The sequence below is a fragment of the Leucopleurus acutus genome, assembly GCF_964270905.1.
Source record: "Leucopleurus acutus genome assembly, chromosome: 11".
NCBI classification, from domain to species: domain Eukaryota; kingdom Metazoa; phylum Chordata; class Mammalia; order Artiodactyla; family Delphinidae; genus Leucopleurus; species Leucopleurus acutus.
The window spans coordinates 8,016,308-8,025,318 of record NC_139152.1 but is presented as its reverse complement, the minus strand read 5'-3'; the positions used below and the strand labels follow the sequence as shown (position 1 = coordinate 8,025,318).

The 9,011-nt window shown below is 42.2% G+C and overlaps 1 pseudogene across 1 annotated transcript; it reads left to right on the top strand.

The window, feature by feature from the left end:
- Window positions 1-1,289, top strand: LOC309969387 (histamine N-methyltransferase-like; annotated as a pseudogene). The gene has a single exon. The product of its transcript is annotated as a histamine N-methyltransferase-like (transcript).
- Window positions 1,290-9,011: the final 7,722 nt, after the last annotated feature.

Below are 9,011 nucleotides of genomic sequence, written 5' to 3'. Positions count from 1 at the left end.
TTTTTTTGGATAGAAACTGGTGCGGGTGAAGAGAGAAAGAAGGAACTGGGAAGAGAAGGAAGGGAAGAGGGAAGTTAGACCTCCCCTCCCTCCTTGTCTTTCTCGGAAAACCAAACATGGCATCTTCCATGAAGAGCTTGTTTTCTGACCATAGCAGATATGTTGAATCTTTCCGGAGGTTTCTCAACAATTCCACGGGGCATCAGCAATGCTGATATTGCATGGTGCTATTGCATGCAGCAATTCATGGACGAGAAGCTGCCGGGCATAATAGCAAGGATTGGAGACACAAAATCTGAAATTAAGATTCTAAGCATTGGTGGAGGTGCAGGTGAAATTGATCTTCATATCCTCTCCAAAGTGCAGTCTCAATACCCAGGAGTTAGTATCAACAATGAAGTTGTTGAACCAAGTGCTGAACAAATCACCACGTACAAAGAGCTTGTAGCCAAGACATCAAACCTCGAGAACATAAAGTTTACTTGGCATAAGGAGACATCACCTGAATATCAAAATAGAATGATGGAGAAAAAAGAACTTCAGAAGTGGGACTTTATTCATATGATTCAGATGCTGTGTTATGTAAAAGACATCCCAGCCACCCTGAAATTCTTCCATAGTCTCTTAGCTACCAGTGCTAAGATTCTCATTACTCTTGTGTCCAGAACCAGTGGCTGGGACAAGCTATGGAAAAAGTACAGCTCTCACTTACCCCGGGATGACCTCTGCCAGTATGTCACGTCATCTGACCTCGTGCAGATGCTGGACAAGTTGGGGATTAAGTATGAGTGTTATGACCTTCTGTCCACCATGGACATATCTGACTGTTTTAATGACAGCAATGAAAATGAAGACCTGCTTTGGGATTTTTTGACAGAAACCTGCAACTTTAGTACAACAGCACCACCTGATCTCAAAGCAGAAATTATGAAAGATCTGCAAGACCCTGAATTCAGTGTAAAGAAAGAGGGAAAGGTTCTTTTCAATAACAGTCTGAGTTTCATAGTGGTTGAGGCATATATATCCACCATGAGAATGTATTCAAATACTATAGCTTGAACAATTTTGATCATTCACTTATTTGTGTATTAAAATTATAAATATATCTCATAACATAAACAGAGCATTTTCTCTGATATGTAAAACCTAGAAAATCCCAAGATATTCTTGGACTTCCATGTGGAATCATATATGACACTGCTGGTCTTATCCCATCCCTTCTATCGGTAAAGAGACTACATGCTGTCTACGTACCACATAATCTGGAAAAATGAAACAACTAAGTTTCACGGGCTTATTGACAATAAAATCCTTCCCATTTGTTGATTACAATGGAATTTCCTGGAATACTAATAAAATATGTGCTATGGATTTTTAAAATAAAAAAAAATAGCTGATAACTTTTTTTTTTTTCCTTTCAATTTGTCCAATCACTTTCAGTAAGATTGTAGCTTTTTCTTAACTCAGGGGTCCTGAAATTCTTTTCTCTGTCTCTGGTGTTTTCCTCTTTCATTCCCTTTTCCTTTTTTCTGTGTGTTTACCCAGCCATAAATCTGTACTCTGTAGTTTTGGGGAGTACATTATCGGAGTTCCATACCAATCAATAAGGGTTGAACTCGGAATGATCTCATACATTTGTGAGACTCACCTCCCCCCAACTCTTTTAAAAAGCAATAGATGCACTTTGAGCAAGGATAAGGAAATATTTTAATGGAAAATAACCTGAATTATACTTAAGGGGTTGATGGGCACTGAGGTGTCAACTGTGTCATTATATGTTTTCCTAATACGTTGTTCTGTCCCAAATGGTCAAACACAAGGAGTTACAAAGAAGGGTGGTGAGAACTGCATAGAAAAACCCTCATATATTCATTCATTCTTGAAAATGGGTGAGATTTAGGGGGGAAGGAGAATAAAGTAATATAAATACAAATCAGCCTATGAAAATGTGTAATATTAACATCAAAATCAATGTGAAAACAAAAAAGTACTTCAAAAATGTTCATATAGGGCTTCCCTGGTGGCGCAGTGGTTGAGAGTCCGCCTGCCGATGCGGGGGACACGGGTTCGTGCCCCGGTCCGGGAAGATCCCACATGCCGCGGAGCGGCTGGGCCCGTGAGCCATGGCCGCTGAGCCTGCGCGTCCGGAGCCTGTGCTCCGCAACGGGAGAGGCCACAACAGTGAGAGGCCTGCATACCGCAAAAAAAAAAAAAAAAAAAAAAAAAATGTTCATATAAAATCATGCATGGCAGCTCCTTAATTGGCTATTAAGAGTAACCAGTTTGTTTGTTGGAAGGTGAGCTATAACTTAATTGTGTTAAACAACTATGCCCTTTTCTCTGCCATTAGCTACCCAGCATCGAAAGACCTGACAATGTGTAATAAATTGATAAGTACAATAATTCATAATTAAATTTAATTATGAATTAAATTACAATTCAGAAGAATCACAGTATGTTCTAATGACATAGGACAAGAATAATTTCTCTTGCCATGTAAAAAAAAAACAAACTAAAAATTATATCATCTAAACACAGGGTATCTAGACCCTAAATCAGGTGCCTTTGTATCATCCTGTTTGTTTCAAGTAATATAAAAGAATTGATATTGGTTTCCGGGCCAGTCCTGATTAGCACCCACGTTGTGTGGTCCTAAGGTGATAACCTCTGTTATAACTGTAAATTGGTGGTGATACATCTGCCTTATGAGTCGTTCTGGGGATTAACAAGACCATGTATTCAAAGGTTTGGCGCCTGTAAGACTATTATGTAGTAAAACTATGGGACTTTTTTCCTAGTTAAGCCGATTGGTTTCTCCCTAACTGTCCTTGAGTAGGTTGACTCTCCTTTCTTTCTCTTGTGACAAAGTGAGATCACCCTTGTGGATTAGCTTTTGCGTGGAGAGGTATGGAAGCCTGCTAAGGGTGTACAATGCCACCGATGCTAGTTTCTCAACAGTTGGAGCTTCCTAATTTAAATTTAATTTTTTAAGTATCCAGAAATCTTTTAGCAGGGCAGGTTCGTTTTTGTAGCAGCGGCTGGCGGGTCGGCCTCTGGTGCTTGGAGAGCAGACAGGATGGGTGGAGCTGTGCAGTGTTCCCTGGGCCTCGCCCAGACACCTGGACACTTTGCAACCCTTGAGAGGACCGGAGGGCAGGACGGTGCCGCAGCTCTTGGGGGAGTCCAGAGCTGGGTGATGGAAAGTAAGGATCTTGCCTCTGGCCTTGGGGATGCAACTCTGGGCGCGGCTGCTTCCCTGAAGCGCACACCTGAACGTTGGGCAGGTGTGCATCATCAGTTTGGGGGTTATACTGAGATACGTGCATCGTCAGGTATAACTCCCATAACCACAGCCATTCTGTCTTCCCAGTCAGGAAACTTCATCTTCCAGACCATCCAGGAAAGGGACAGGGGCAGCTCGTTAGAGTAACTCATAAACAACTTCTTCAGCACAACTTGGCTGAAGGTGGAGTTGGTTGGCCAGAAACCTGTACAGCTTGACAAACAGCCTTCGGGAGACGTCCTGGCCTCGAGCTCCCGGCCCTGAACTCTTCGGTCCTTGTTGTGGCCAAAGTTCCGTCACATGTTGGAGCCTACTGCTCTGCCGGGTGTTTTGTTTGTTCATTCATTTTAACAAACATCATTATTGCGTTTTGAGAGTGACCCTGTGAGGTGGGCAGCAGAGGGATCATTGTTCCTATTTTTCAGACAGGGAACAAGGTTTAGAGAAATGAAGAGCCCCACTGACCAGATAAAATTTAGTGTGGCAGAACCATGCCTGAACTAAGTTCTAAAACTTAGGTTAATGCTCATGCAGTTGCAAAAGGAAAACTCAATAACATCTTGTTTAGAAATCAGAGGTAGTCTACTAGCTTGCTAAAGGTTTGTAAGGGAATCTAGACTGCAGGTGACCGTTTTGCTTTCATACACCACACGCACTACCCAGCAACTGTGCTTCTCTGGAATTTTGTGGAGACAGCCACTAGTTGTGAGCCATGGATCTGGTTAGAAGAACGTGGGAGAACATGCAAAATGCCAAAGATGGTCATGTTTTTCCTCTTCTCAGAAGGATGGAGAATTAGTTTAGTCAACCTTTTCATCATGGTTTCTTTGATTTCTTCAGGAAATTGAGAAAGTGTTTCAGAGCACAAACACATGGGTGCCAATCCTGACTCCATCATTGTAAGCTTAACCCTTCTGTGCCTCAGTTTCCTCATCTGTAAAAGGAGAGCACAATGTCTTTGAACCTGGGGACTATTTTAAGATCAAACGAATTAGATGTTTAGAATAGCACTTGGGGGACTTCCATGCTGGTCCAGTGGTTAAGAATCTGCCTTCCAATGCAGGGGACGCAGGTTCGATCCCTGGTCGGGGAACTAAGATCCCACATGCTGCGGGGCCACTAAGCCCGCACACTCTAGAGCTCGCAAAACGTAACTACTGAGCCCAAGCCCGCTACAATGAAAGATGCCCCAATGAAGAGCTCATGTTCCGCAACTAAGACCCGATGCAGCCAAATAAATAAATTTCTTTTAAAAAAAGAAAGCATAGCACTTGGCACATAGGCCCCCATGTCAGTGTGAGTCATTATCTTTAGGTCAACGGCTTTTGAGCCTGGCACAGTGCTGGGGGTACAAAGATGAGTAAGACATGGTCTCTTCCATCAGTGAGATCAGAGTAGCGTCTTTATTACTCAACTTGTTTCTACTTTCACCTCTTACAATGGCACATGTTTTCTTTTCAGCTTTTATTTTTGATCAGAGATAACACAATGCTTTAATTTATTCTGTGTTTCCTCTTGTTCAGGGTCAAAGAGATGCTTAAGTTTGTACAGTCCCACCCAAAGCCTTCAGTTCCCTGTAAGCACCATGTAAGCAACTGAATTTCCCATTTCTGTCTGGGTTCTTTCTTCCCATTCCCGTTTCTATTCTTTCTTCTCCTCTGTTCCAGGGTATATATCACCTTTGCCTCTCTTATTACGGACTTTCTCCTCTGCTTTCACATACCAACAGCTGAGAGAATACCCGTCATCACTCTCACCCTTTTTCCGGGTGTTCAGCCCCTTGAAGTCTCTGAATTAATCAGGACTCTTAAAATTTTTTATTTAGGTGAAATTCACATGACATAAAAATAACCATTTAAAGTATAAAATTTAGTGAGATATTTAACGCATACATTGTTGTTCAACTACCCCCTCTATCTACTTTGAAAACTTTTTTCATCACCCTGAAAAGAAAATCCCATATCCATTAAGCAGTCATAACTATTCCCTGCTCCCTCAAGCGCCTGCATAACCATCAGTCTGCTTTCTGCCTCTCTGGATCTATCTACTCTGGGTATTTCATGTAAGTGGAATCATACACTGGGTGGCCTTTTGTGTCTGCCATAATCAGGATTTAAGGTTATCCATATAGGACATAAGTTACTAATAGGAAGAACTTCTACTTTCCTTTTTATGTTGTAGCCATACCTCCTTTAAGGCACCTCTGGATGGAGGTCTAAAGTAACCAGGACATGTGAGAGGCAGGGCCATGCTGAATAAAGTAACCAAGGTGCTGAGTGTACTGAGTTTCTAATTGCGCTAAGGAAATTGACTCTTCCTGTCCTCTGGTAACAAACTGAAGAGATCTTGGTGGTGCATTTAGCCAATGTGTGGATGGGTTGGTGGTGGTGAAAAACATGGGGGTCTTGTTGGGGGGAGGAAACCAGGTTCACACACTAAGGAATTTGGGACTATTTGGTATCAAGTAGCTGTTTCTCAAAGATACTGAATTTAGTTAAATCAACAGGTGATGTGGGAACTTCCCTGGTGGCCCAGTGGTAAAGAATCCATCTTCCAATGCAGGGGATGCGGGTTTGATCCCTGGTCAGGGAACTAAGATCCCACATGCCACGGGGCAACTAAGCCCGCATGCCACACTACAGAGCCCGCGCACTCTGGAGCCCACGCCACAACTAGAGAGCCTGTGCACCACAGCTAGTAAGCTCTGGAGCTCACCCACCACAACTAGAGAGGAGACTGTACACCGCAACGAAGGATCCCCCGTGCCGCAACTAAGACCTAACGCAGCCAAAAATAAATAAATAATTTTTTTTTAAAAAAGAAAAGGTGATGTGATCTAATTAGTAGTGATGGAATGATTATTGCAGAATGCAGTGAACAACACAGATCTTCAAAAAAGGTGAGATCCAAGGAGGAAGAATTTGCCAATATAGTGCCAGGACTTCCTAGAGGGGATGATCTGATACCAATGAGTGTTGGTCACTAGACAGACTAGAGAATAGCAGTTCTGCAGGTAACATTTAATCTGTTATCCTTACTTCAGAACCTGTCCCTTATTCATTTTAGAGCTGTTGTTTTTATCAAGATTATCTCTACCAGAACTTCCCAGGTGGTGCAGTTTGTTGAAAAGGCAGAGTCCTGGGCTGCACTCCAGAATCACTGAGTCAAAAAACATCTGCAGGGACTAAACACTGGAACATGCAATTTTATACACTTGCTCAAACCTCAAAGTATGAGAACCTCAAAATTATGCACTCATATTTTATTGCTAATCAGAAAATTTTGAACCATGGGAGGAGTTAACTTTGATGACAATAATTTATTTTTTCAAGTATCTGGCCTCCTTAATATTATCAGATATTAGAAGATACTACTTTTTTTAATTTTTATTTTATTTATTTATTTGGCTGTGTTGGGTCTTTGTTGCTGTGTGCGGGCTTTCTCTAGTTGGGGTGAGCAGGGTCTACTCTTCGTTGCAGTGTGCGGGCTTCTCATTGCGGTGGCTTCGCGTTGCAGAGCCCAGGCTCTAGGCACACAGGCTTCAGTAGTTGTGGCACACGGGCTCAGTAGTTGTGGCTCGTGGGCTCTAGAGCACAGGCTCAGTAGTTGTGGCGCATGGGCTTAGTTGCTCCGCAGTATGTGGGATCTTCCTGGACCAGGGCTCAAATCCGTGTCCCCTGCATTGGCAGGTGGATTCTTAACTGCTGCGCCACCAGGGAAGTCCCTAGAAGATACTGTTTTATAAAAGTAGTTGTTCTTATGGCATACCTTCCCTGCACTAGGCCACATGCAGAGCCACTGATTTTAAATTATTTTTAGCAATCATAAGATAATGATTTCAACTCTTTGGGCCTCAGTGTTCAAATCTGAAAATTGAGATAATAGTTCCTACCTCTTAGACTTAAGTGAGATAATATATGCAACATGCTTAGCACAGAACCTGGCATAAATTAAGTGCACAAAAATGGTTAGCTATTATTACTATTATTTATTCACATTTTATACATGGGGAAACTAAAAAACATATGGCATCAGGCAACACCCAAAGACAATTCACTAGGAAATGGTGGAGACAGAATTCAAGTTTTCATATGTTTGATTACAGAAACCTAACTTTTTATTCTTTCTTGTATGCGTGTGATCAATGAAGCTTTGGTTAATGTTCCCAACAAAAATAACTCTTTTAGACCTTTGACCAACCCCAGGCTTTTGATGAATATTTATTTGTTCTCTCAACCTCGATAAGTCCTGGGCAGCTGCACAGCAGAAGCCGAGTGAGTAATTCCTGTATATGTCCCTCAACTTCTTCATACCCCCAGAGAAATTCAGTAATGTGCCTGGCAGTAAAGTGAGAAAAACAAAAATTGGGAAATGCAGAAGTTGAAGCACTCCAAAAACCACACTTTAACCCACGTGGAAACCTTTTTGGGCTCTTTTCAAAAACAACAAAGTATCATATTGAACAATCTACCTGGTGTCCAGAAATAGTGGTCTGGGGAGTCATTGTCTGAGCATCTCATCTCTCAGACGCAGGAATGGATACCCTGAAGAATTCCCAGGGGGCCTTCTGGCCTCACACACTGGCCATAACGAAACCCCACCACCTTGTTTTGTTCTTCTCATGAAGGTTACCCATGGTGAAGTCCAGATGTCCAAGACTTAACTCAGCCACCAGAGGCACAATTTCCAAGTCATGTTGTTTCTGTGGTTTTTAACTTTTCAAGAGAAGTTGGTGAGGGGAGAGGGTAGTTAGTAAGGAAAATAACTTTCAAAATAGCTGAAGGAAACCCCACAAAATTGTTTCTTTTAATCTCACTAACTCCAAATCTCCAGGAATGAAAAATGCTGTTGTCCTCATAAGAGATGTATTTTTCTTTCCTTTAACAGAAGAAAGGTGAGCAGGAATAGATTTCTGAGAAATAAAGTTATTTCCTTAGGCTGGATGAATCATGCCTCTTTAATAATTTTTTTACAGCCATTATGCAAGTTATTTAAGTCTCCATTTTGTTAGAAAGCATTCCTTAGGCAGCTTATATGAACTGTGAATGTCATCTCATTTTTATCTGTCATTATTTTTTGTTACGAGCCATCACTCAACCCAGAATAAGCTACTTGTTACTAAAACATAGGAAGCCCATTCCTACAGTCCTGCCTTTGTTTATGTTTTCTGCCCCTTGGAGAGAGGATGAGAAATTTTATCAAGCATATTCATGTATTCCAGATACCTTGCTTTCTCACTCACACAGTAAAGCTAAGTAGATTCTTGGAATGACTTTGCGAAGAATTCTTTCCCAACGTCCTGTGTTTCACAGGTGAAAGGTCCAGTTGTAGGGCCCAAGTCTATCTTCAAGACCGTTCTCCAGAAACTCTCTGGTCTGTACTCTTTATTTATTAAAATTTTATACATTCATCAGAGTCTCAATCAAGAACTAGGTCTAGGGCTTCCCTGGTGGTGCAGTGGTTAAGAATCCGCCTGCCAATGCAGGGGACACGGGTTCGAGCCCTGGTCCGGGAAGATCCTACATGCTGTGGAGCAACTAAGCCCGTGGGCCACAACTACTGAAGCCCACGTGCCACAACTACTGAAGCCTGCGAACCTAGAGCCTGTGCTCTGCAACAAGAGAAGCCACCGCAATGAAAAGCCCGTGCAGCGCAACGAAGAGTAGCCCCCCGCTCGCCGCAACTACAGAAAGCCCATACACAGCAACAAAGACCCAACACAGACAAA